Below are 26775 nucleotides of genomic sequence, written 5' to 3'. Positions count from 1 at the left end.
AATGTAATCTTTAAATGCATTTTGTTCTAGCAAAAATAACAGCACAATTTCAATGAGAAAGGGGATAACGCATAGTTGCCTCGACACCACAGCTCTCATTCAAACAGACTTTGCCATGGCACTGACAGACAGAGAAGTATATCACACAAGTCAAAAGTTAAGTCAAGTCAAGTCACCTTTATTTGTAATGCCAAACAGGAAAATAGTTTGTCAATTATGCAAGAAGAGAAAAACAGGGTAAATTTTCCATCTAAAGTCAGTTCATTCAGTGTCATCATCCAGTTCATATCTCTTCCAATAGTGTCTGTGCAATCAACTAAGCAAGCCAAAGGTGAAGGTGGAAAGAAACTTACAATTTCCAAGGCTCTGGTTGTTCAAGTCACTTTGGGCAGAGCAACATGGTAATTCATATTTTCTTCATTTTATTTTTATTTTTATTCATTTTATTTTTTTATTCTACATCAACAAAATGATGAATAAAGCAATGCAAAGCATATTTAAGTGGATTTAACAACAATACAATTGATTAAAATGTTCAGCAATTATGTTGCTCTATCTAGAAATGTTAACAATCAAAATATAACTTATTTCCCATATATAATGTTCAGAAGTCAAAATGACATCTGGAATTTACTCAGTAATAGATTTTATTCAGGACAAATGCCATATTGAGATTTTAAACAGATGAAAATAGAATTACCATCTTTATAATGGTATATGTGTTGTATAAAGGCCCTAGGTCTCATGTCATTTTCAAAACTCACAACTTTCAAAAGTGTTTTACATCTTCTGAAATGTTTTCGTCTACTAAAAGTCTTTTAAAAGTCAGCTGAATGTAGGTATGTTGTTAAACAACCTCACAATCTATTGTACACACTGTACTTCTATCCTTTATAGTCTCGCTTTTATTGCTGTCATAAACTGAAGGTCTGTTTCAACTACAAACAGCATGTTGCATTATACATTACTCTTTCTTTAACTTTAGCACAAGCTCCTCTTTTAACCATAAAATTCCAATAATAGAAACAGTTACTCTCCCAATCCAATCCAAATTATGCCAAGGAATGTAAATCACTTGCCCAGTATTGTTATATTGATTCAAATTGATTTAATTTAAAATTATTATGGATACAATTTTAATTTGGACTTGGGATTTGCAACACATAATAATTTTTAAGAATTTTTAAGAATTTAGCACACTGAGCAAAATTAGTAGTACTTTAGTAGTGATCTTCATTAATAGTTTACTGGTCAAATGATGATCTTTTGACATGGAATATTGTGAGGACATGAAAAATATTAATAATATTCTGATGCTGATGCATGGGCCATAAAAAATAGCATATTGAATAACTATTTTAATAACCAAAAATGTCTAATCTTAAAAAAGACTGGAATGCATGTATGCATGTACAGGTCCTTCTAAACAAATTAGCATATTGTGATAAAAGTTCATTATTTTCCATAATGTAATGATAAAAATTAAACATTCATATATTTTAGATTCATTGCACACCAACTGAAATATTTCAGGTCTTTTATTGTTTTAATACTGATGATTTTGTCATACAGCTCATGAAAACCCAAAATTCCTATTTCCAAAAATTAGCAAAACTAACTTTTATCACAATATGCAAATTTTTTGAGAAGGACCTGTATTTTTTCCTCATTCTGTTGTCTAATGATGTCGTCTTTTTTCCTTTCATTTGAGGACACAGTGTGAGAGGAAATTGCTGTGTTCAACTGTGCTCTGCTACTATATGGTTTCTATGGCAACCTCTCCAAAATGATGTGCTCTGAATGGCATTTCATGAGATGTGGGGTGATTACAGTCGAGGAAGGAATACTGATGTTTCTGTTAGCCATCACTGTAAAAGGAAGTGTGCAGTGCTCTAGTAAAAGCACACTTCCTGTCTTTATATTATGGTTCTGCTACATCTTCTACATGTCAGAGGAAAAATTTGAATTTACTGCCCCCTGCAGAGTGCACAGAAATCATTTGTACAACAATGAGCTGTAATTTGTGTGTTGTTGTACATGTAAAATATGAATATTTAAAATTGACGATCAGTTTAGACTCCTGGGCTCATATTTATAATCAGTTTTCATTCAAATTTCCATTGATTTGATTATATATGTTAAATGCGAACAATGTGTCTTGGTGAGTGAGGAATGTAAGGAACTATTTTACCTGTGCTCTTGAGGCTACAGCAAACTGCCAAAGAAATACATTATAGTCTATGCTCAAGAAAGGTCCATTATGGAGTACACAACTGGATTATTAAAAGGTCAGTGGTTATGCATTAACTTATAAATTATTATTTTTAATTATAATAAAGCTATAAGTCAACTATGCTTGCGCACTGTGTTTTCCACAATATGCCCCTTGAGGCATGAACTTAAAATTGACCATGAAAGCCAGATGAGCAATTCAGTCCAAATAACCTGGTCGTGGACAAACCCACAACTATAAACTATAAACAGTACTTCTTCTATACCCACAAATTTGTAGTCTTTCCACTTCATTTGGAAATATCTGCCCACTGACTTATTTTAGCTACTAGAGATGACCTCTACAGCCCTGAATGTCAACGAGACCATGTTAACTAGATGCACCCCAGAGACAGATCCCCTCTGAAGACCACCATCAGCACAAGACCACGGGAACCAGATGACTCCTGTGCACCTGTGTTGCAGCCTGGAATTAAACCACACCATGATTGTTTTGTCTGGTCAGAGAAGATCTGGCCACCCAACTGAACCTGGTTTCTCCCAAGATTTATTCTCCATTTCTGTCCCTGATGGAGTTTTGGTTCCTTGCCGCTGTCACCTCTGGCTCGTTAGTTGAAGATGCTTGAATGATTGCGCAGACACTATTGGAAGAGAGCTGAACTGGATGATGATATCACTGAATCATCAATTAACTGACTATATTTAAAAAGAAAAATGACTTTGTTATTGTCTTCTTGCAATCTATTTTCCTGACTCTGTAAAGATGCTTTGACACAATCAGTATTGTGTAAAGCGCTGTACAAATAAAGGTGACTTGACTTGACTTTAGGCATACATTTGTTACAGTACTTGTCACTGACAACCCAATCCGTCGATTCTGCCATGTTGCCATCATCATAACATTTGTATAACATTTTGTTATACATATCTATATATAACAGTCTTTCTTCAACTTTATTCTACTATATTATGATGCTGTCTGTATGTTATTATTTACTATGGTGTATGTGTGAGAGTGTTCATGTGTGACACTTGACAGTGTTTCTCTTTTGTATTTACTGTAATACTGGAGCCGTTCTGCTGAACTGATGCAGTTACTATATATAGTATAGTGCATACTGTGCATTTAGTATAGTGTCACTCTTGATTACTTGGAAAGAAATGCCTACAAAATTTATTTTATTTTATTTTATTTTATTATTATTTTATGAAAGTGAATTCCTTTGCACAGCAACAAGGATTAGATTAGTTTGCTGATAGTTTGCCCTTTACATGGACCGTCCCATATACAGTGGGGCAGGAGGGAACAGGCTGTCCTGCTTCTGCTCCTGGACCTCCACTCACAGGTGACATAAAATTAATGATATCTACAAAGCAGTGGTGAGTATATGCATTTGTTTGTTTGTTTGTTTGTTTGTTTTTGGTAATTTTTCCACATATAACTTTCTTGGCTTTCTTGACTTTAAAAAGCTTTTGCCAACACTAACTTTTTCATAAATGCTATAACATCATAATATTTACCTATTCATGGATGCACTTTTGAAGAATAGTCTTTTTTTTTTTTTTTTTTTGACATTGTCTTTGTCAGGATCCTGCCCTGACAGTCTTGTCTGTACTGTCTTTGTTCAATGTGTCTTTGTTTATTTTGTGCCTGAGCACATGGTTGTGTCTCTTGTGTCTACCACGTGCTCCTCTTGTCCCACCTCCTTGTTTTCCCTGGTCACGCCCTCTTGTTTAGTCCCTATTAGTCAGAGTGTTGTCACCTGTTTCTCATGTCTCTGTATGCTCTTATTGTGATCATTTCCCTCCTGTGTTTGCCGGTTCGTTTTGTGTGTGAGTTAGTGTCTGCTTAGCGTGCTAGCTTTTCTAAACTAATAGCGGTTTTCCCTTGTCAGTTTAAGTCTGGTATTTCTTAGTTTAAGTTTATCTTGTCACTGTTTATTCTAGTCTAGTTTAAGTGTTTCTTTTTGTTTGGATCTCACTTTTAATTTGACTTAAGTTTGACTTGTTCTTTAAAGTGTTTATTTTCCCCTTTTGAGTTATTTTCTTGGTTAGTCTTCCAGTTATTTCTAGAACTTTGATTTGCATTTGTTTCTTTACCTTTTTAGTTTACTTTGGTTATTTCCCTAGTTAATCTGGTTTCTAGGTCATAGCACCCTTGTCTGATTTTTGCCCTTGTATTATTATTATTATTATTATTATTATTATTATAGTTGTTGTTGTTGTTCTCATGTTGTCTTAAGTCTTGTCTAGTGTCTTGTGAGTTCTGTCTGTTCCTGTCTTGCCCGCTGCCTTCTCCCTGGCTACTGGGTCTCCCCGCCTGGAGGTCTGACGTGTGTGGCTGTACCGCTATAGTCAAGTGCCCTTGGTTCCTGGTGTTGTGGTCTGGTCCCTTGCACAGCCTCTACAGTCCTGCACTCGGTTGTCACCCAGAGCCCCCCTCGGCGGTCATCCCCCCCCCAACTGCCTGCTCCACTGTCTACCCATCTACCCAATCCTTCTGTCTGGACTGTTCAAGCCACTCCCTCCTATCGTGCTTTGTCTTTTGTCAATAAACATTTCTTGTTCACTCTGCATCTGGGTCCTCTCCCTCAGTAACCCTGACAGAACGAACCGGCCAAGTCAGGACCCAGCAGAATGAGTATCAAGATCCTACCCCCTGCAAATGCTCAGGAGAGACTGGCCCGCCAGCAAGGCCTGGGTGCACTTCGGCAGCAGGGGCAAGAGGTGAGGGCCTTTGCCCAATTCTTTTGGACTATGTCTAGGGGCCTTGAGTATCAGGATGCAGCCCTTAAGGATGTCTTCAACCTCTGTTTGGATGATCCACTGCCTCAGTGGGAGATGGAGCAATTGAGGATCTTGGACTTTTGGAACTTTTCCAATTATTTGCACCACCGCAAGGATTGGCAGATACTTACACCACCAGAGTCCCCCTACAGTGATCACCCCACTCTCACTCCATCGAGTCAAGTCCCTGATCATCTTTTGACTCCCACTGAGAAAAGGAGAGTGAGAAGGAGGGCAGCCAAAGCTGCTGCATCTGTCATGGAGGCCTCTGTGCTGGTTCCAGCCTCCGAATTGGCTGAGTCCCTCACAGTCACGTCTGAGTCAACCAAGTGCTCTGAAGCGGTCAAGCTCAAGGAAGTTGTGAGGGAGGTTCCCCTGTTAGCCCCTGTTCCTGTGCCAGTCAAGCCTATTTTAGTCCATTCCAAGTCAGTCAAGTCCAGTCCTGAAAATTCTGTGTCAATGTCAGTTCATGTAAGTCAAGATGTAGGTGATGTGAATGCTTACAGGCCTGGGAGACGAAAGGGTAGGAGGGCCCGCGCCAAGAGAACTAGAGACCTTAGTCTGGAGATCCCTCCTGCAGTTTCCCTGGGTGATCTCAAGTGGCCTGCTGCTTCAGTCATGACCATGGAGTCCAGTGGTGAGCAGCCAGCTCCAGAGCTCACTCCAGTGTCTGCTCCAGCCCCTGTGTCTAGCCCACAGAGGACTCCAATCTTGGTGGCCCCAGCGGGCAATTCCACAGCCCTCGAGGGCGGTCAAGAACCCACTCCCGAGTCTGTTCCAGTAGCCCCGGAGGGCAGCTCAGCAGCCCCTGAGGGCGGTCAAGAACCCACTCCCGAGACTGTTCCAGTAGCCCCGGAGGGCAGCTCAGCAGCCCCTGAGGGCGGTCAAGAACCCACTCCCGAGTCTGTTCCAGTAGCCCCAGAGGGCAGCTCAGCAGCCCCTGAGGGCGGTCAAGAACCCACTCCGGAGTCAGTTCCAGTAGCCCCGGAGGGCAGCTCAGCAGCCCCTGAGGGCGGTCAAGAACCCACTCCCGAGTCTGTTCCAGTAGCCCCGGAGGGCAGCTCAGCAGCCCCTGAGGGCGGTCAAGAACCCACTCCCGAGTCAGTTCCAGTAGCCCCGGAGGGCAGCTCAGCAGCCCCTGAGGGCGGTCAAGAACCCACTCCGGAGTCAGTTCCAGTAGCCCCGGAGGGCAGCTCAGCAGACCCTGAGGGCAGTCAAGAATCCACTCACGAGTCAGTTCCAGTAGCCCCAGAGGGCAGTCCAGAACCAAGTCCGGAGCCCATTCCTGCAACCCCAGGGGGCCCTCAAGAATCAGTCCCTGAGTCCATTCCTGCAGCCCTGGAGGGCAGTTCGTCCACCCGCCAGGCCACTCAAAGGTCAGTCTCTGAGCCCATTCCTGCCGCCCCAGGGGGCAGTTTATCAGCTTCTGAGTCTCTTCCTGTGGCCCAGGAGGGCTTTTCGACAGTCCCCACAAACAATCCACAGTCGCCTTTGGAGCCTGGTCCAGAGAACCCTAATCTCTTTGAGGCCATTCCAGAATCCCTTGCTAGTCATGTCTTGCCAACCAAGAATACCCGGCAATCCAACCTGAATACCCAGTCCAGTTGGCAACCCTTGCCTGTGAGAGGTGTTCCTGCAGAGTCGGATAGACAGGGCTTCCCCAAGCCGGCAGCACCCTGGCCTAACCATTCCCCTGGAACCTTTTCCACCCCTCCCAGCCCACCCCCTGTTTTCCCTGATAGGCCTGGATTTCCAAGGTTTTCATCCCACCCACCCCCCCAGTCAGTACCATCTTGGCCCCCTACCATGCCTGTGCCCCCTTTCTCTCCTCCACCCAGGGTGGACGCCTGGAGGCATCCTTTGGAGGGGGGGTACTGTCAGGATCCTGCCCTGACAGTCTTGTCTGTACTGTCTTTGTTCAATGTGTCTTTGTTTATTTTGTGCCTGAGCACATGGTTGTGTCTCTTGTGTCTACCACGTGCTCCTCTTGTCCCACCTCCTTGTTTTCCCTGGTCACGCCCTCTTGTTTAGTCCCTATTAGTCAGAGTGTTGTCACCTGTTTCTCATGTCTCTGTATGCTCTTATTGTGATCATTTCCCTCCTGTGTTTGCCGGTTCGTTTTGTGTGTGAGTTAGTGTCTGCTTAGCGTGCTAGCTTTTCTAAACTAATAGCGGTTTTCCCTTGTCAGTTTAAGTCTGGTATTTCTTAGTTTAAGTTTATCTTGTCACTGTTTATTCTAGTCTAGTTTAAGTGTTTCTTTTTGTTTGGATCTCACTTTTAATTTGACTTAAGTTTGACTTGTTCTTTAAAGTGTTTATTTTCCCCTTTTGAGTTATTTTCTTGGTTAGTCTTCCAGTTATTTCTAGAACTTTGATTTGCATTTGTTTCTTTACCTTTTTAGTTTACTTTGGTTATTTCCCTAGTTAATCTGGTTTCTAGGTCATAGCACCCTTGTCTGATTTTTGCCCTTGTATTATTATTATTATTATTATTATTATTATTATAGTTGTTGTTGTTGTTCTCATGTTGTCTTAAGTCTTGTCTAGTGTCTTGTGAGTTCTGTCTGTTCCTGTCTTGCCCGCTGCCTTCTCCCTGGCTACTGGGTCTCCCCGCCTGGAGGTCTGACGTGTGTGGCTGTACCGCTATAGTCAAGTGCCCTTGGTTCCTGGTGTTGTGGTCTGGTCCCTTGCACAGCCTCTACAGTCCTGCACTCGGTTGTCACCCAGAGCCCCCCTCGGCGGTCATCCCCCCCCCAACTGCCTGCTCCACTGTCTACCCATCTACCCAATCCTTCTGTCTGGACTGTTCAAGCCACTCCCTCCTATCGTGCTTTGTCTTTTGTCAATAAACATTTCTTGTTCACTCTGCATCTGGGTCCTCTCCCTCAGTAACCCTGACAGTCTTGACAGTGTTGAATATCAAATTTGGTGTCTGTTTGTTTATTGATGGATTTCCAGACATATTCATGTTCTCAGATTTGTGGATTAAAATATGCATTTGTTTTGACATAAAAAGAAAAGAATAGACCTTTGGGGCAGGGCACCTTTCCAAGAACTAGCACAGAAGGCCTAAAGTGGAATGTAGATAGTGTTATTATTTTATTTTATTTTATTTTTATTGTAATTCATGGGGATATTATTGAGTAATGTATTCACAGTTTATTCACAGTACACAACAAGTTCCTGTAAAAAATGACTACCCAGAAACCATACCGGCTTATAAATATGGCCCTTCAATACACATAATCAGCACTAATAACAACAAATAATAATCCACCCACCCAATACCCATCCACACCAACAACAACACCATTCACCACAAAATTGTAATGTACATTTACTTTGATTCATTCATTAAAACCTATAAACTTATTGATTTAATAAATAGCTTGAACATAAGTCATATACTGTAATAAATTTACCTTTTCATACAATCTCTTTTATTTAAAATCTGCTTTGTTATCAGTTATTCAATTGTTCAACTACATTGTAAAAACTCAATTTAATTTTAGAGTAGCTTTAGTATTTTACATTAATGGTCAAACTATAATAAAACATTATTATTACTATTACTATTACTATTACTATTACTGTTAGATTGCAATCATAATGTGTTTAAATGTTAATCATACATACATCACTCAAACCGGGCAACTTTATGCCATGAACCATAAAAAGGCAGCTCTAAAAACCTTGACTCTTGAGTACTCTCAAAGTCAGATTCCATCATTGATTGAGTGTTTGTGTGTGTGTCTTCACTGATCTCTCTGAGATGTACATGAGACTGTGAGTCTGGAAGGAACACCCGATGCATATTTATGTATCACACCAGTCTGGTGATTTGTGTTGGATCCAGCATGGGACAATAGACAGTAATTTACTTAACAGCTGCTTACTTAAGCAGCTGTCTCATGAGTTAGCTCTGTCGGATTACCCATCCGTTTTTATGCAACCTCATATCATGTCCTTTATCTGCGGTTTGTTATTTTTAACTCCAGAGTACCTTTATCTGCTGTGTGTTATCCTCATTACTCAAATCTAAACCGTGTCTTTGGATGAAATATGGGTTTAGACTAAAGAAAACATGTTGCTAATTATAACACAACTTTTAAATATCAAATACGCAAATGTAATACATGTACATATATAAAATTTCCATATGAAGTAACACATATCTAAAGTATATGTGTGTGTGTGTATATATATATATATATATATATATATATATATATATATATATATATATATATAAAGATAGGTTGCACTTTATTTTGATGGTCCCTTTAAAACATTCTGTTGATTATAAGAATATATATATATACAGATTTGCTTTATTCAACATCAAGAAGATCAGGCCGTTCTTTCTTTTGGAACATGCTGCACAACTCCTTGTTCAAGCTCTTGTTCTGGACTATTGCAAAGCTCTGTTGGCAGGTCTTCCAGTCAGTTCTATCAAACCTTTACAATTAATCTATAAGATTAATTTTTAATGAGCCGAAAAGAATACACGTCACACCTCTGTTTATCAGTTTGCACTGGCTACCAATAGCTGCTTGCATAAAATTCAAGGCATTGATGTTTGCCCTTTACCTAAATTCATTACTTCAGACTTATGTGCCGTCTAGAAGCTTGCATTCTGCAAGTGAACGTCGCTTGATGGTGTAATCCCAAAGAAGCACAAAGTCACTTTTACGGACTTTTTAATTAAATGTTCCTCCTGGTGGAATGACCTCCCCAACTCAATCCGGACAGCTGAGTCCTTGGTCATCTTCAAAAATCTGCTTAATACCCATCTCTTCCATCTTTATTTGACCCTCTAACTTTAGCACTCACTATTCTAATTCTATTCTTTAAAAAAACTACCTTTCTAAATCTTTTGTATTCATTTTTCTTTTCATTTATTATATAATTATGAAAAATAAAAAAGACCTCTAACACTAGCTTTATCTATTCTTTTTCTATTTTATCTGTTTTCTTTGTATTTATTATATTATTCAAAAGCCCTTTGCTACGTGTACTGCTTTTAAGCTGAGACTTGTTATAGCACTTATATGTCTTTGCTCTTTTGTTGTTTTTGATTGCTTCCATTGTACTCATTTGTAAGTAACTTTGGATAAAAGCGTCAGCTAAATTAAATATATATATAGCCCTCACAAATATGTGTTTATGTGTGTCATGAACATGTACAACCATCCTAAAACATGTCAATACATTTGGTATTATATAAGTAGATATAAAATATAGACATGCTGTTTTATTGTATTCATTCATTCATTCATTCATTTATTTATTTATTTACAATGGTGTTTTACCTATTGCCTTTATTGTGATAAGATAGTATAGACAGACAGGAACTCATGCCCATGACAGACATATTTTGGTAAACATTTATTTAAAGAATTTTAAGTTCCTGGTTAAGGAACAGTCCTTTCTGTACAATCCTACTCAAAGTATGTAGCCAAAATCTGCATGATTAGGGACTTCAGTTATGAGCAAACAATGAACAACCTCAAGTGTGATACAAGACTTTATTAACTACATAAACACTTAAACTAGTCTAACATACACACACACAAACTCACATACAGTTGGCATAGGAAAAAGGGGTTAAAGCTTAAGTAGTAAAGAGAAGATAAATAAAATCATGAAGTTATGGTACAATTTGATATTCAGCAGAAACATCAGTTTCTTAGCTCAAACACACCTTTGTAAAATGTGCATATGATACCTAATGTATAAGTTAATAAGACTAAGTTTGTTACTTGCATGTCTCCAATGTTTGAAAAAGAGTCCTGATGCACTTTGGGGCTCAAGTCGGTCTCTGCTGAAGTGAATTTATTAGAGTTCGAATCAAAGGATCTTGATGAATGAATAGTCAAGGCCAAAGCCTGGCACTAGCTTAGTGTGGTTTTAAAGGCTCTTACCTCAGCATCTTCTCCTGGAATTCCTGAATCTAGAAGGACTGCCCTGATCTGGTGATCAGTGATCTATATGTAGAGAGAGAGAGAGAGATTTATAGAGAGAAAGATTTATTTATCCTTTCGGAAATTTGTTCTACACCATACAGTACGTCTGATACATTTATATATAAGACAACAAGACAGTTGACAAGACAGATTTCAAAACAAAATATACAGCAAAATGTCCCTCTCCCCAAACACCCCCATCCTACCACACCCCCACACATACCCACCATCAGGACAGAAGACTCAAACCCCACTACACATAACTAGGATAATAAAGTGCAGTTGTGCATACTGTAACAGTCAAGCTGGAAAGAAAGTGCATGGTGCTATTTAAAGCTATTTTCTTGTTCTTATTCATAAATGTAATGCTAGTTGGAATGAATGACTTACTGGCTCGATTAGTTTTGAAAGAGGGTAGCCTAAACCTCCTCCCTGATGGCAACACCTCATATGCCTGGTGTGACACAAATGAGTGATAAAAAAGTAACATCATATCACTATCCACTCTAAATTGTCTTAGTCTCCGCATATAATGCAGCCTCTGCAGCCCCTTTTTATAGACGTTGTCAGTATTACTGTTCCATTGCAACTTATTATCTGTTATTGTGCCTAAGTACTCGTACTCGGCTACAATCGCAACATCCTCTTTATTTATAACCAAACACTGATGGGGCCGGTACCCAATTCTGTAATCTATTATTATTTCCTTTGTTTTCTTTATATTTAGATGAAGATAGCTGGACCTAAACCAGTCTGCGAACTGATCCACCCAGGCCCTGTAGTTGGTCTCATCACTATTCAGTATTAACCCCACTATTGCTGTATCATCTGCAAATTTTATTGTAAGATGCTCAGGTGTATTACTTTTACACTCATTAGTGTAAAGAGTGAACAATACTGGTGAGATGACACTGCCTTGTGGGGATTCTGTGTTGGTCATAATCGGGGAGGACACAGCCTCATTTACCTTAACACACTGTGTTATCTCCGTCAGAAAGGACTCAACCCAACTTATTATGTTAGGATTTATCCCTAACTGCCCCAGCCTCTCCATCATTATGTGGAGCCTGATGGTGTTGAAGGCAGAGGAAAAATCTATAAGGAGAACCCGGACATATCGTTTGGTCTTATCCAGATGGCAATAGATATAATGGAGCATTTACAGAAGGGCATCATCTGTGCTCCGCTTGTTTCTACAGGCAAACTGTAAAGGGTCGATATAACATTGCACATCATTTAGAATATGTCTCAGAACAATTCTCTCTAGGCTCTTCACCACGATTGATGTTAGGGCAACTGGACGATAATCATTTAAATCAGCTGGTCTTGCTACCAAAATGGTATGGTATAATACTATGCAGCAAACAGCATTTGGACTCAGAATGGCCGTAAACATTATATGATAAGCTATATGTTCTTTAATGTTCTATAAATTATATAAGACTACACCCTTTGTTACCTACAGTACTGTGAAAAAGAAAGTTATAACAATGTAAAATAGTAACGAAAATGAGAAGTGGCCCGCTTTAAGTCCCCACAAACTATTTCAATTGGATTTGAGAGCTGGGGCCTTAGCTATATATATTTGATCTTACTATCATCTCTTTGATATGAACACGTGTGATTCAGAGATTGAGTGTACACAGAAAATGCACACACTCTCTTTCAGATGTGAAATCTATGAATAGTAGATTATCTTGAACTTGCATGAATGGTTTCATGACATAATGATTGTCATTAACATATAAAAGATCACCAGTCATTGCCAAAATCTTTCATTTAGAATAGCGAGCCACTTTAACAGCTTACATTTCCAAAAACCTGCAGTACTATGGAGTTTATTATATGGTAAAACTTATTGAATTGGTATTGTGTAAATTAAAATTATTGACAAGTGTCATTTAACAAAACCGAATATTATGTGGCATTTAACATAGTTCTGAATTAGATTTTTTACCCAAATATACTTCAGAACAGTTCAACCCAAATATTTAGTGTGCAGCACATTTTAAGGAGCACTGTTTCCTGATCCGGGGAGAGAAGACTAAAATGCCAGCTCATTTACATATGTAAAGGATTTGTCACTGATGATTCAAACACAAGTGAGTGTAGAGCAGTGTGGTTCTCAATTCCAGTCCTTGCGGCCCCATGCTCTGCACAGTTTGTATGTTTCTCTTATGGCTTCAGACATTTTTTCCGTGTGAAGTGGATGTCACAGGATATTCCACTATGAGTCCAGTTTGAAGCGAATGTATATGTTCCATTCAAAGTGCATTGACGTGTGAATTTCAACTGTATTTATGTACAGAGGTATATGAAGCCACACTTGTAAGTGTGTGAAGACGTTTTGCAGAACAAATCCATGAATGAATGTTCCGAAGTGAGGTAAACTTCAACAGATTTCTTCTGCTCATGGAGTAGGGAGCATGTCAATGGGAACACAGTTCATGCACGGAGCTCACTTCTAACGCGTTGATTATCTGAATCAGGTGTGTTAACAAAGAGAGACATGCAAAATATGCAGAGCTGGGGGGCGCGAGGACTGGAATTGAGAACCACTGGTGTAAAGTAGAGCTTGCTGGATAGCTGGCCAATCAGAGCACACCTCGCTTTATCAGACCGATAAGCTTTGTAAAAAATTATGTGTTTCAGAAAGGCAGGGCATAAAGGAGAAACAATAATGTACAGTATGTGGAAAATAATGTGCTTTTTTAACCTTAAACTGCATAAACACATTTCACAGATTACCCTGTGGATTAACTCTAACCCACATTCAATAAGATCTGAATTTCTGCATATTGAATATTAGAATATTGAATTTGATATTCCGAATTTCCTCTTCATCTTAAAAACTTGAAGCTGTATTTTTAAAAACTGGATATTTGCAGTCTAATATTTCAGAACAAAAAATTTGCAGTTTGAAAATACATCTATAAATCTATAATAAATCTATAAACTAATATTCGGTTGTGTTAAATTTAAAATGTTTAATATTGAAGTAAAAAAAAAATTAGAACTGTTACATGCCATATAATATTCGGTTCCCTTTCAGTCGGTCACTCTCGACGCCATGTCGGTGACTGACGCAAAATGGGATATCACTTCGATAGACCAATCTACTTCGAGTGTAAACTAAATGAGCCAATGCACATTGGCATGCAATTATTGCATCCAGCTGCCGCTGATCACAGCGTGAGTATAAGAAGGCAACAGGTGCAATGCATACCAGCTTTTCGCTTCGAAGCCAAGCGAGAGTATCTTTCTGATTACCTCAACTATTGACGGTGAACTACAAGTTCAGCATGCTCTGGGAAGCTTTCTTTGTTGGCGAGACGCATTTCAGTGGCGGTCGTTCCAGCATCGAGTGGATTGCACTCTTCAGGCTGCACCTGTCGTGTTGCAAGCGGCTATCTCCGCTGTGCATCTCAGCACTAAAAGAGCATTTCCTAAGAGAAAATTTCTTCTAAAAGAGCTCCATGGGTGCATCTTTTTAAAGATGACCGATCGTGCCATTTCACCCGTGCGTTTCTGGATGCGGTCGTTATTTGGCACCGGGTGATGGTCACAATCGCTGCCTCACGTCTCTAGGCATGAAGCACGCTGAGGTGGTTTTCATGGATGAGTAATGTTCTCACTGTGGGGACATGACCATCTTGGAGCCAATGCTGCAAACCAGGCTCCGCTACCTTCAGGGGGTGGAGTCCCACTGCCGCCCGGCTACGTGCCCAGCGTTTCCACTACACCCTTCAAAGACCAAGTGGTGAACCGGCAAGCTCTGCCCCTGGAGGAGGCAGACCCAGCCATGGCTTTGGTCTTTCCCGTCCGAGCATTGAGATGCTACGTAGACCAGACACAAAGCTTCAGGACCTCAGACCAGCTCTTTGTCTGTTACGGAGGCTCGCAGAATGGGAATGCTGTCTCTAAGCAGAGGATGGCCCACTGGATTGTGGATGCCATAACCCTGGCTTATCAGGCACAGGGTGTGCCCTGCCCGTTCAGGTTGCAAGCTCATTCAACTAGAAGTGTTGCATCCTCCTGGGCGCTGGCTCGTGGCGCCTCACTGACAGATATTTGTAGAGCTGTGGGCTGGGCGCTCGCTAGGTTCTATAGCCTTCGTGTGGAGCCGGTATCCTCCTCTGTTTTCACCTCAAATGGGTAGTGGCACAGAGAGGCCCTGGCTAGGGTCGGTTTGGCAAAACTGCTCCAGAGTGTCCGTACTGTAGACCCTGTTGAGATACTCCATCACCCTAGGCAGTGGCGGAATGTCCGGCACCAGGCCTTCAAGATGAATCCGAGAAAACCATGGAAGGCTGGGTTCCATATTGAGACCTAAGCGGTACTCGTATATGTATAGTCCACGGTATAACCTTATAGCACGTGTTTCCCCAAGAGGGTTTTAATCACCTCAGATTTCTACCTCTGGGCTATCCTGATCAGGTAAATCTTAAACTGCATGCTCATGCCAGAAAACTGCTTTCTACAGAATTTACTACAGAATTTTTAAATACTGAATTTGATATTCCGAATTTCCTCTTCATCTTGAAAACTTGAAGCTGTATTTTTAAAAACTGGATATTTGCAGTCGGATATTTCAGAACAAAAAAATTGCTGTTTTAAAATACATGTCTATAAGCTAATATACAGTTGTGCTCAATTTAAAATGTTTAAAATTCAAACGGGTTAAATCTAGAATTTATTATCCTCATGTTTGTGGTCTATCACATTTTGAAGATCTTATAAAATCTTTTTTGTGTGTAGCCAGCATAGGATAAAATCTGTGCATACACACGCTTTATTAATGAGGCCCCTGGATTTTACATTGACCATTCCAAGTCATTCGTTTGTGGTTTTGCATTATTTGGGTCATTTTGTTGAAAGGTCCAGTTGCTTACCACTTAACTTTTTAACAGATGGCCTCATGTCATCCTCAAGCACTCTTCGATGTAATGTAGAATTCATAGTTTATATTATGATAGCACGTTTGCCAGTCTCAAAGGCAAAACACCCACAGATAATTATAATACTCTGGTAATGCTTCACAGTTGGTAAGAGTTGGTTCTTTTTTTTTTCTTTTTTCTTTTTTAAGCAGAGTGGTTTTTACCAAATGTGCTGTTCTACATTGACTCACCTGTCCATAATACATTAAATTAGAAGTTAATTTTGGTATTGGACAGTGTCTTTTTTTGTGTGTGTGCAGCCTCTTTCTAATGTTTAATTAAATAACATTTGTTGTGAAGAGCTGCCTGTAGATATTACACTATATGACACCCTGGACTTCTTTCGGACTTCCTGTAGTATTTCACGCTTTGCTTTTAAAGTGAATTTGGTGGAATGGCCCAGCCTGGAACGATTGTTCTGTCAGTTGTTCAAAGCCATCTCCATTCATAGATTATTTTACATACAATGGAATGATAAAATAGTTTTTTCACAGTACTGTATGTTAATAAATTTGAAACATTAGTAACACTGCAGCATTACCAATGAAAAGAAACTGGCGGATTTTAACACCCAACTAATAAAAATAAAAACAATAGACTGTGTGCAATAATGGTTTACTCAATTGACCCACAATAAGAATATTATTAAGTTGTTCATGAGATAGAAACTGTACTGAACTGTACACAACTAACAGCTAAAGATCTGTGTTCGTGTTTTTAGAGTTCCGTGCAGCATTTGATTTTTTCGTTCAGAATGCTGAGGATGGCTGTATTAGCACTAAGGAGCTTGGCAAAGTGTTGAGGATGCTGGGGCAGAACCCCACAACAGAAGAACTCCAAGAGATGATTGATGAGGTGGATGAGGATGGTAAAGTCCAGAACATCCTAGAATTAGTAACGTTCCAGAACCCTAACTTGTAATGAACTACCAAGTAGTAAGTTACATTTTTTACAGACTCGTTTACCATTGATAATAATCTTCATATTTTACTGAATAATATATAGTAATAACTGAAAAACAAAAGGAACATCCCACAAAAAAAAAAAAAAAACTCAAAGTGCAGAATTAAAATGTCTAAAAACTAAATGTTAGTGGAGGTACTGTCATTAAAATAAGTTAATGTTGGTGTACTTATGCAGGCAGTTGTACTGTGGATTTTGAGGAGTTTTTGGTCATGATGGTGAGATGCATGAAAGATGATAGCAAAGGAAAGTCTGAAGAAGAACTGGCAGAACTCTTCCGTATGTTTATTCTTAAGCTGAACTAAGAGAACTGACCTATGGTGGGTCTAGGGGTTTCTGATGGTTTTTGAATATACCTGGATAGGAATGCAGATGGTTACATTGATTTTGAATAATTGAAGCTGATGCTGGAAGCTACAGGTGAAACCATCACTGAAGATGACATTGAGGAACTGATGAGGGACGGAGACAAAAACAATGATGGAAAAATTGATTATGATTGTAAGCAAGCATTATGTTGCATTCAAGTTAAATGGAAGTAAAAAAAAAAAAAAAATAAAAACCTTCCAAATGAATCCCGATGTGTCCCTTTTTCATGTATTTCCACTATCCTTCTATTGAGTTCTTGGAGTTCATGAAAGGAGTGGAATAAATAATGAAGAAATGTCTTCCTGGTGATTCTCCCTGGATTGTCTGTACACAAAAGGAGAGTAAATATTCAAGTATGATGAGAAAGATCAACAGAGAGTCCCAGTCCATGATGTATCATTATTGTGCTTATAATATTCAGGTCAATATTTTCAGAAGATTTTATTATTTTACAAATGTAAACATTGATGTCAAGGCCAAATTTGTGAAATTTTAAGACTTTGCTTGGGTTTAATTTGTCTAAGAATTATAGCCTCTATAGTTATCAGTGACAGTATTCATTGGGTGGTGTGGTATGTTGTAGTAGCTGTTTTGTATGACTGAAGATTCAGTCCCCTAAACAGCAAGCAAAGAGACATACCACCCTGACCAAGACACTAAACCTCAGGTTACTCCAGGAGGACTTTACCTGTAAAAAGTTAACTTAAAGGCTTTATATGATGCAGTTTCAGATTTTACTTTCTCTTTGGAGTGTTACAAGCTGTTCCTAAATAGATGAAGATCCCTAAAGTTGCAAAGACTAAAGTCTCAAACCCAAAGAGATGTTCTTTTTAAAAATTGAGACTCGTCCACGCCCTCCTAAAATGCCTTGTTTAAACATACCCCACATGTCTACATCACGATGTGGGAAGATCTGCATTATGCCGCCAAGATGTTCACACAAAGATAGAAGATAGAACTTTCATTTGCGCTGTTGCCGCCTGTGCTACGTCGTGGAGATGCTGTGTGTTTCCTTGTGAAAGCAAAACTACTTTGTTTGGCCTTCCAAATCTGTGGTTAAGTTGTATTTACAACACTGTTCTGGAGCAGTTCAACCCAAATATTCAGATGTGTCCAGAGCATTTTATGGATGACTGTTTCCTGATGCTGGGAGAGAAGACTAGAATGCTGACTGTTCTGACTCACAGTCTGTAAGTACAATTTTATATGTAAAGAATTGGCCACTGATGATTCAAACGCGAGTTCTGGGCAGTGTAGACCTCGCTTTGCAGACTGATGAGCTTTGTAAAAAACGATGCCTTTCAGAAAGGAGAATGTGGGAAAAAAATGTTTTTTTTAACCTTAAACTGCATTTCATTACACCAAATACACAAAATAATGTTCTTTTTAGCAACATCATATGACCACTTTAAAGTCTATTTAAATAAAAATGTCTGCTATATGACTAAAGTGACATTTTTACTATAAAAAAAATAAATAAAAAATTAATAAAAAAAAAGAACAAAGATCTGTACTGTAGAGAGTATTTTACCTTGTGTTATTCAGTCCCCCTCATGCTAATAATTTCAGAGAGACTGTCATGGGCATCATACACTCTATTTTCACATTCTACAGCCTAAGTTGGTCATGGAAAGTGAGAAGGAAACGCGGATAGCTATAGTAACAGAGACAAAATAGTATAGAGACAAACAGAGAAAGGTTTCGGTTCTGGCAGCAAAAGGAAATAAAATATTAATCCTCCTCCTGACATGAGAGAATTTACGTGTAGGGAGTATACTGAATAGGGTGCATAATAGGGTTAAAATTAGCTTGGGTCATAAATAATGACTGAAGTAGTGCTAACCTGTTCAACACAATTAATAGTTTTCTTTTTTCTTTCTTTGCCTTTTTCAGTGGTGATTAGGGCAACACCTTGTGGTTGCTCCACCTCATTGTTTCACAAATGTTTCCCTTTTGATTGCTAGTTTGTCAGGAGTGGGGTGAAATGAAAGAGTAATTTTCAGGTTTATGATATCCTATCTCTAAATGTAAATGGGCTATATTTAAAGGAGTAACCTGGTGATTAAATTAAAGAAAGAGAAACTTAATTTAGCATTTTTGCACAAAACTTCAATGATGAACAATTAAACTGGTTTTCTTTTCAAATATTATTTATTATATAAAGCAGGTAAGAAAAGTGGAGTTGCAAAATAGGCAATATTCTGAGATCCCTGAACATCACTGATTGTATCAAGAAAAAAAAAGTAAAGCGATCCTCTCCTTTATTTAGATTCACTCTGTTGAGAATTTTTTATCAAGCCATACATAGCTTCGGATTCAGTTTAGCATCAATGTTAGTATTTACAATTCAACTGTTTTACAATGAGGATGCAGACGGATGTAAACTATACGGATGCCCACTGCAATACTAATGATAATCTCGCTGTAATGGCAAAATATTGAACATAGCTTTGACATAGCAATGGTGATCGCTGATAGCAATGCCCTCTTTCAAGTCAAGTAATTTGTATAGTGTTTTATACAATACTGTTTGGGTCAATGCAGCTTTACAGTGTTTAATAGGAAAATAGATTGTCCATTGCTGGACCATTTTTGCTTCATAGTAAGGTTCATTATCCTGCTGAAAGAGGCCAGTGTGTGTCAAAGTTCAAGATATTGCCATGGCCTCCAAATTCCCCAGATCTCAAGTAACATATTTAACCTTGCAATCACAGAGAGAGAGGGGAGGCATGGCATTACAGTGAGATTATCAGTTAGTCGCTGATGTCAAGAGCACTAGCACTGTGGTGATGTTGAAACTCTGTATCATATTGGAAAGATATACAGATTTATCTGATAGACACAGAAATACAGTCAGTTCTGGGATGTCTATAACTGGTGAAAGTCATACATATCTATTACATAATTTATGTGCGGGCCAGTCTGTTGAAGGTGGATAAATTCTTCCTGCCTGGCCTGTGATCAACTCTTTGCTCCATCTTTGTTAGACCAAAGATGTACAGTAGGGTCTGGACCTCCCATGGCATTACCACTCTCTGAAAAATTATAATAAAATAATTGGACCTCACAAAGAATGAAGAGTTGCCACAGGAACATAATTAACGTCCAATTCATTATCAGACAAGCCTCAAAGACACTAAATATTGTTAACGTTTGTTGAAATTGAAACAGTTTAGAAAGAGAAGAACTGGCTCTCCTGTTGTGGCATTGGCTCTACCACCAAAATTGTGTTTTTCCTTCAATCCCACTACTCATCCTGTACATTTCCCTCTGTCATGGGACGCTGACATTAGAGAGCATAGCTCTGTTAACTGAAAATAATATTTATGCATTATGGATAGACATGATATCATTATGAACACAAATTTAATTATAGCTGTCAAAGAAGCTGTATCATAACCATAACCACATAAATATTCACAACCAAAAACTGTCAGCTAAAATTACATAATTAACATTTAATTAAATTTCAAAGGTTATGTCTCAATTAGGTTTATTAAACACTGGCAAAATATTCACATTCAAGAGCACCACCAAACCATTACAACAGATCACCTTTTATTAATTAAGCTTTAAGTATAAACCAGACATTTGCCGTGAACATAAAACATTACTCTTGAGAGCTATTTGAGCAAGTGATTCACTACAATAATTGTACACAAAAAAACAATATGTGAAAATGTTTCTGGTACTCTTTTTCCCTAATATTTAATTACAGTGCACAACATGTTTTACTTTAAAACAAAGCCTTAATTTACATATTATGTGGTCAAAACATGTCATTTCTAACAACAACACAAAAACATCTATGGACAGACTACAGGCCACAGAACTATGTGGGAAACAGCAGAAAAACTAAAAAACTAAAATTGGATGCAAACATGCACACCACCAATAAATAATAATCAAATAATTTACACATATTTACAGTTATAAAATGGTTAGTTACATTCCCAATTCTGATTGGTCAGCAGCTGTGTTTTATTCATGATACTGCTTCAATCAACGGTTCTGTGTATCACTAAGCAGCACTTTTAGCAACATAAGAAATCAATAATATCACCTTGAATAGTTTTATTTATTTTGTATTTCGGCAGAAATAACTGTTATTTATTTATTATTATTATGAGTAGGGGATGAATGGGGGGTGGCATTTAGGAAAAACTGAGGGATTTGTGTTACAGGAGATTTATTAGTTAGAATAAGTTCCAGAATAAAAAAATCCTGATAATTTACTCACCCTCATGACATCCATGATGTTAATGTCGCAAAGAAATTAAGGATTTTGTATTGAAGATTTTTCTCCATAAAATTTACTTCAATGGAGGCCAATGGGCTGAAGGTCCAAATTGCTGTTTCAGTGTAGCTTCAAATGGCTCTACATGATCTCTGTAATTTCAATCGACCCAGTTTTTACAAAGCGAAAGTGTAAAGAAAGTTAAATGCCCTTTACAAAAAAAAGGTAAAACAACGAAGTTGGAGGAGAAAATTAGATTTTTCGTGATTGTGTAATGCATGAATTTGCAGACGTGTATCGCAGAGCTAGTGCAAGACATGCATTTGTGGTTAAAAAGCATATTAATTTTTATTTTTTAGAAAATGACAGATCGTTTTGCTCTATAAGACCCCTGTTCTTTGGCTGGGATAGTAAAGAGACCTTTGTAGCTGCATTGAAACTGCAATTTGGACTTTCAAACCAATGGCCACCATTTAAGTCCATTATATGGAGAACAATTTTGGAATGTTTTCTTCAAAAAACATAATTTTTTGCGCCTGAAGACAGAAGACATACACATCTTGTATGACATGGGGGTGAGAAAATTAGGTAATTTTTATTATGGAAGTGAACTAATCCTTTTATATAAAAGGGAAACCTGGCTCCCTTTAAACAAACTGCAACAAAATAAAATGTTATTAATAAACATTTTCTTACATATAACCAAATACATAGTTTTGTATCTAAGAAGCTCAAGAAGCATCTGGATGTGTTCGGTCTGTTCTCTTTAGAGGAACAGCCACAAAAATTGAGTGTACTTGATCAACACTTAGTTGCTTTTACATTATATAGGCCTACTGTTGAATTTAAACAGGGATAGATGTTATTGGACGATGGGGAGTTGATTCTATGTTGAGAAGGAAAGTAGCAGACCGGAAAGCAGTATGTAGGACCCCATTCTCCTAACTCAACATGGGAAATTTAGTTTTTAAAGATACATATTGCTATATATTAGTCTGGCACAAAGACATTCAACTAACCATGATCAATCCTTCAGTAGATCTAAGAGCTGTAACGGAACTGTTTTACACTGTTTTGGGGAATGTTTTATGGTCTAAAACTTTTGGTCAGGTGTTTTGCTAGAAACAAATATTTTCTCTTGCTCATTGTTTAGTAAGAGTTCTTACTAGAACCAGGAAGTATGACCATACTAATATGCTTTTAATATCCAAATCCGTTAAAGGATTTTTAGGCTACACTTCCCATTACACCCGATGTACTTGCTACATCATTAGAAGAATGGCATCTACCCTAACATAAGTCTGTTTCTCTCTTATTCCAAGGTCACCGTAGCCACCAGATCTAGTCTGTAGGGTCACTGCAGTCACCCAGATCCAGTACGTATCCAGACCAGATGGTGGATTGGCACCTAGAAAGAACCTCTACATCCCTGAAAGACAGCGGAGATCAGGACAACTAGAGACCCAGACAGATCCCCTGTAAAGACACTGTCTCAGATGACCACGAGGACAAGACCACAGGAAACAGATGATTCTTCTGCACAATCTGACTTTGCTGCAGCCTGGAATTGAACTACTGATTTCGTCTGGTCAGAGGAGAACTGCCCCCCCAACTGAGCCTGGTTTCTCCCAAGGTTTTTTTCTCCATTCTGTCAGCGATGAAGTTTTGGTTCCTTGCCGCTGTCACCTCTGGCTTGCTTAGTTGGGGTCACTTCATCTACAGCGATATCATTGACTTGATTGCAAATAAATGCACAGACACTATTTAAACTGAACAGAGATGACAACACTGAATTCAATGATGAACTGCCTTTAACTATCATTTTGCATTATTGACACACTGTTTTCCTAATGAATGTTGTTCAGTTGCTTTTACGCAATGTATTTGGTTTAAAGCGCTATATAAATAAAGATGACTTGACTTGACTTGACTTGCTGTTTTGTCTTCATTGTAAATTAGTTTTGTTCATTATTGTTTTTTAGGTATCTTTTATATTAGTTGTTTTTGTAGTACTTTTGGATACCGGTAAAGAGGGTACTTTGCCCACCCATCTTTTTATGATAATTTTAAAACATGCTTTAGTGTGAGTTTTACAATGTCTTTTGGGGTGGAAACACTAGTGTGGCTGCAGTGATGGCTCATTGGGTGAGCTAGGCAATCCGGGTCTCCCCCTGTAGTTTTGATATTTTATTTAAATTTTATCATGTTTATTTTTTCCCTTGTTGATTTGCAATACCTTCTATATAAAATACATATTTGGGTAACTAAGAGGTAACTGTCTGGAAGGTATTTATCAGTGAATTGTTTTTAAGAACATGGAATAAAATTTGGTGTGAAAGTCCCGAGGTGATGTAGTTGGCTACCTTAAGAGTTTATTTGAGATTCTGCTTAAAGTGAACTTCTTTGTTCAGTTTGGTTATTAGTTTCTATCCGCCTTACCATCCCGTCACAATCTGGTGTAGTCGGCAGGGTACTTTCCCAGTTGAGGCTGAGAAGTTCTGTTCAAGTTTGAAATTGTTTATGGGAAGACAAATCAGCAGTAGGCTCCATTAGGTTTAGTGGGTATTTCGTTTTTTTTTTTTTTTTTTACATTACATTACATTTAATCATTTAGCAGACGCTTTTATCCAAAGCGACATACAAATGAGAACAATAGAAGCAGTCAGGTCAACAAGACAACAACAACAGTATACAAGTGCCATTACAAGTCTCAGTTCTAGTACAGAACGCATAGCCAGGTATATTTATTATTTTTAGTTTTATTATTTTTTTCTTATTATTTGTCATCTTTGTACAAGCAGTAACGTCAGTGTTCCCTTTACTATTTCCACAGCCACTGAGAGTGGTGTATGTCCCTATGGAATGGCGGTGTTCAATGTTTAGAGGTAGGTGTGGTCCAATTCTGCTTGAGTGGGTGGAAGAAGTAGAGCCTAGTGTGCGTGCTCATCACTTATCTTCTGTGGATCAAGCATTTTTTATCACTTAGAAGGGGAAGCGAGGGAGGAGATTAAATACCGATCGTAGGAGGAAAGGGAGGACCCTATAAAAATTCTAGCTATTTTACAAGAACTTTATGGGTGTTCACAGTCCTGCGTAGCTTTACAGGAACCGTTCTTCTCCCAAAAACAACAGGAAGGGGAGTCATTTCAGGAGTTCTCATATGCCTTGTTGTGTTTAATGGAGAAGGGGGAAAAAATGCCCCCCATGCTATGTCTAATGTAGATGCTTTATTGTGCAATCAATTTGTAGAGTATGTCTATGACTGTGCCGCAGAGCCTGATTTTACCAAGTGAGACATGTTCCTGGAACAACATTGTGATTAACCAATCAGATTTGAAGAACCAGTTTACAGATTTTGTGAAGTTTATGCTTAAAATCACTGTTTGGTGCTTGTACATCAGTGTCATTCATCTATCATTTCCTCTGATTTTAGGGATTACTCATGGTTAAGGTTAGGTTTAGGGATATGGTCAAGAATACATTTTAGAGTAAAATGTTGTTCCAGGGTCAACAAAATATGTTGATCTAGGAACACATCTAACTCAGCAAAATCAGGACATTTGTTCTCCATCATGGAGGGTTTCTTCTCTGAGCACGGTGTCTCTTTTGGGCCAGCCCAACTTCATTCTTGTCACTGGCTACAGCTTCAGGATGCCAATGGCCTAGCCATACCATATGTAGGGTACATTGAGGTGGACATGGAGCTTTGTGGGAAGGTAATGTCTAGGTGTGGGGTGTTAGTAGTTAAAGATCCTCCAGGAAGTAGTTCTAGAGTCCCAGGGGTGAAAGGGATGAATGTCCTCAAAGAATGTTATGCAGAGTTGTTTGGTTCTGCATTGTTTGAGGTGCCTTCAGTAACACAGGCCCTAAGTTCAGTTCACCAGGTCTTGCAGCAGTGTCATCATGCGAAGGCAAAGCCCTTTATGGATTCTTTAGGTCAGGTAAGAGTACCAGGGAAAAGGGCTTTGTCGTGGTCCAGGTGTTTCCATTAAGTTGGTGCCGGTTTCTGTCAGGGATCTGCAAGAAATGGGACCCATGTGCAGAAGGAGCAGACAAGGGTATTTTATTTAAAAAACTTAGACTGGAACAGCTGGGGGAATTTGCAGTGTAACGGTTCAAACAGATGGGCAGGGCGGACAACAATACGGGGCAGGAGGGATGACCACTGAGACAGTCCAAGATAACCACGGCCCAAGCACAGAGTAGGCAGCTCCAGAGGAAGGTCCAGGTAGACACAGGGAACCCGTAGCTTCAAGTGAAACTCAAATGTCACTAGTCTAGTCACCAGGTAGAGACTCACAAGACCAGAGACTTGACACGTCAGAGAGGTGAGCTGCTTCCAGGCAGTGGGGTTCAGTGGCCAGGAAATCTGAGTGGGGACAAGACAGGACAATACACAAAAACAAGACTAGACTCAAATTGACAAAATAAACAAAACTATCCAAATAAATAAATCAGAGTTTAAAAACAAAAAGCCAAGATCCAAAAAGGAACTGCACTCTCAAACTGAGTAAATGAAACCCTAAATCAAAAGATAATAACAAAAACTAGATTAGGATGTACACAATCAAAAAACAAGAACTAAAAAGTCAAAAAGGAACTGAGGATATTGATTAACTAGACAAGAGATCAAAAACAACTTGAGCAAGATCAAAAGGATAAATCCTGGCCCAAGAAACAGGTAAACACCAAAAACAAACCAGTAGAGACACAAGGAGAGAGAATGCGATATATAGTGTAGTACACATGAGGATCAGGTGAAAACAATCAAGCAGACAAGGGCTAAACAAGGGGGCGTGACCAGGGGTAACAAGGGGGTGGGACAAGAGGAGCACGTGGCAGACACGAACAAAGACAGAACCATGTGCTTAGACACAAAACAAACAAAGAAACATGGAACAGAGACAACATGGACAGGACTGTCAGGGCAGGATCCTGACAGCTATGTGTTCTGCCCACTATGCTGGGCTTTCTTTCTTGTTTGAGCCTCCAAGTACTGGGCTACCAGCTGGGTTGTTGGCCTCTACATCATTGGTTGGGGTGATTGGTAGTACAGTATACATTCTGGTAGTTAATGTGGGAACTACAGATATTGTACTATATCCCTGCACTGTAATTGGTACTACAACCAGTGTTGTTAGTCTACCAGCCTGAGGTACAAGAGGTTAGGGCTGCTACCGCAACTTTTTTTTTACCGGAAAGCATCTGCTATCCAGGATATGATAGAAGCTCTTGATCTGTCACCTCTTTCTGAACAAGATCAGCATGATGTACGATTGATATAA

Source organism: Carassius gibelio, chromosome A23 (genome assembly GCF_023724105.1).
Source record: "Carassius gibelio isolate Cgi1373 ecotype wild population from Czech Republic chromosome A23, carGib1.2-hapl.c, whole genome shotgun sequence".
In the NCBI taxonomy this organism is placed as follows: Eukaryota; Metazoa; Chordata; class Actinopteri; order Cypriniformes; family Cyprinidae; genus Carassius; species Carassius gibelio.
This window is presented reverse-complemented; position numbering follows the sequence as displayed.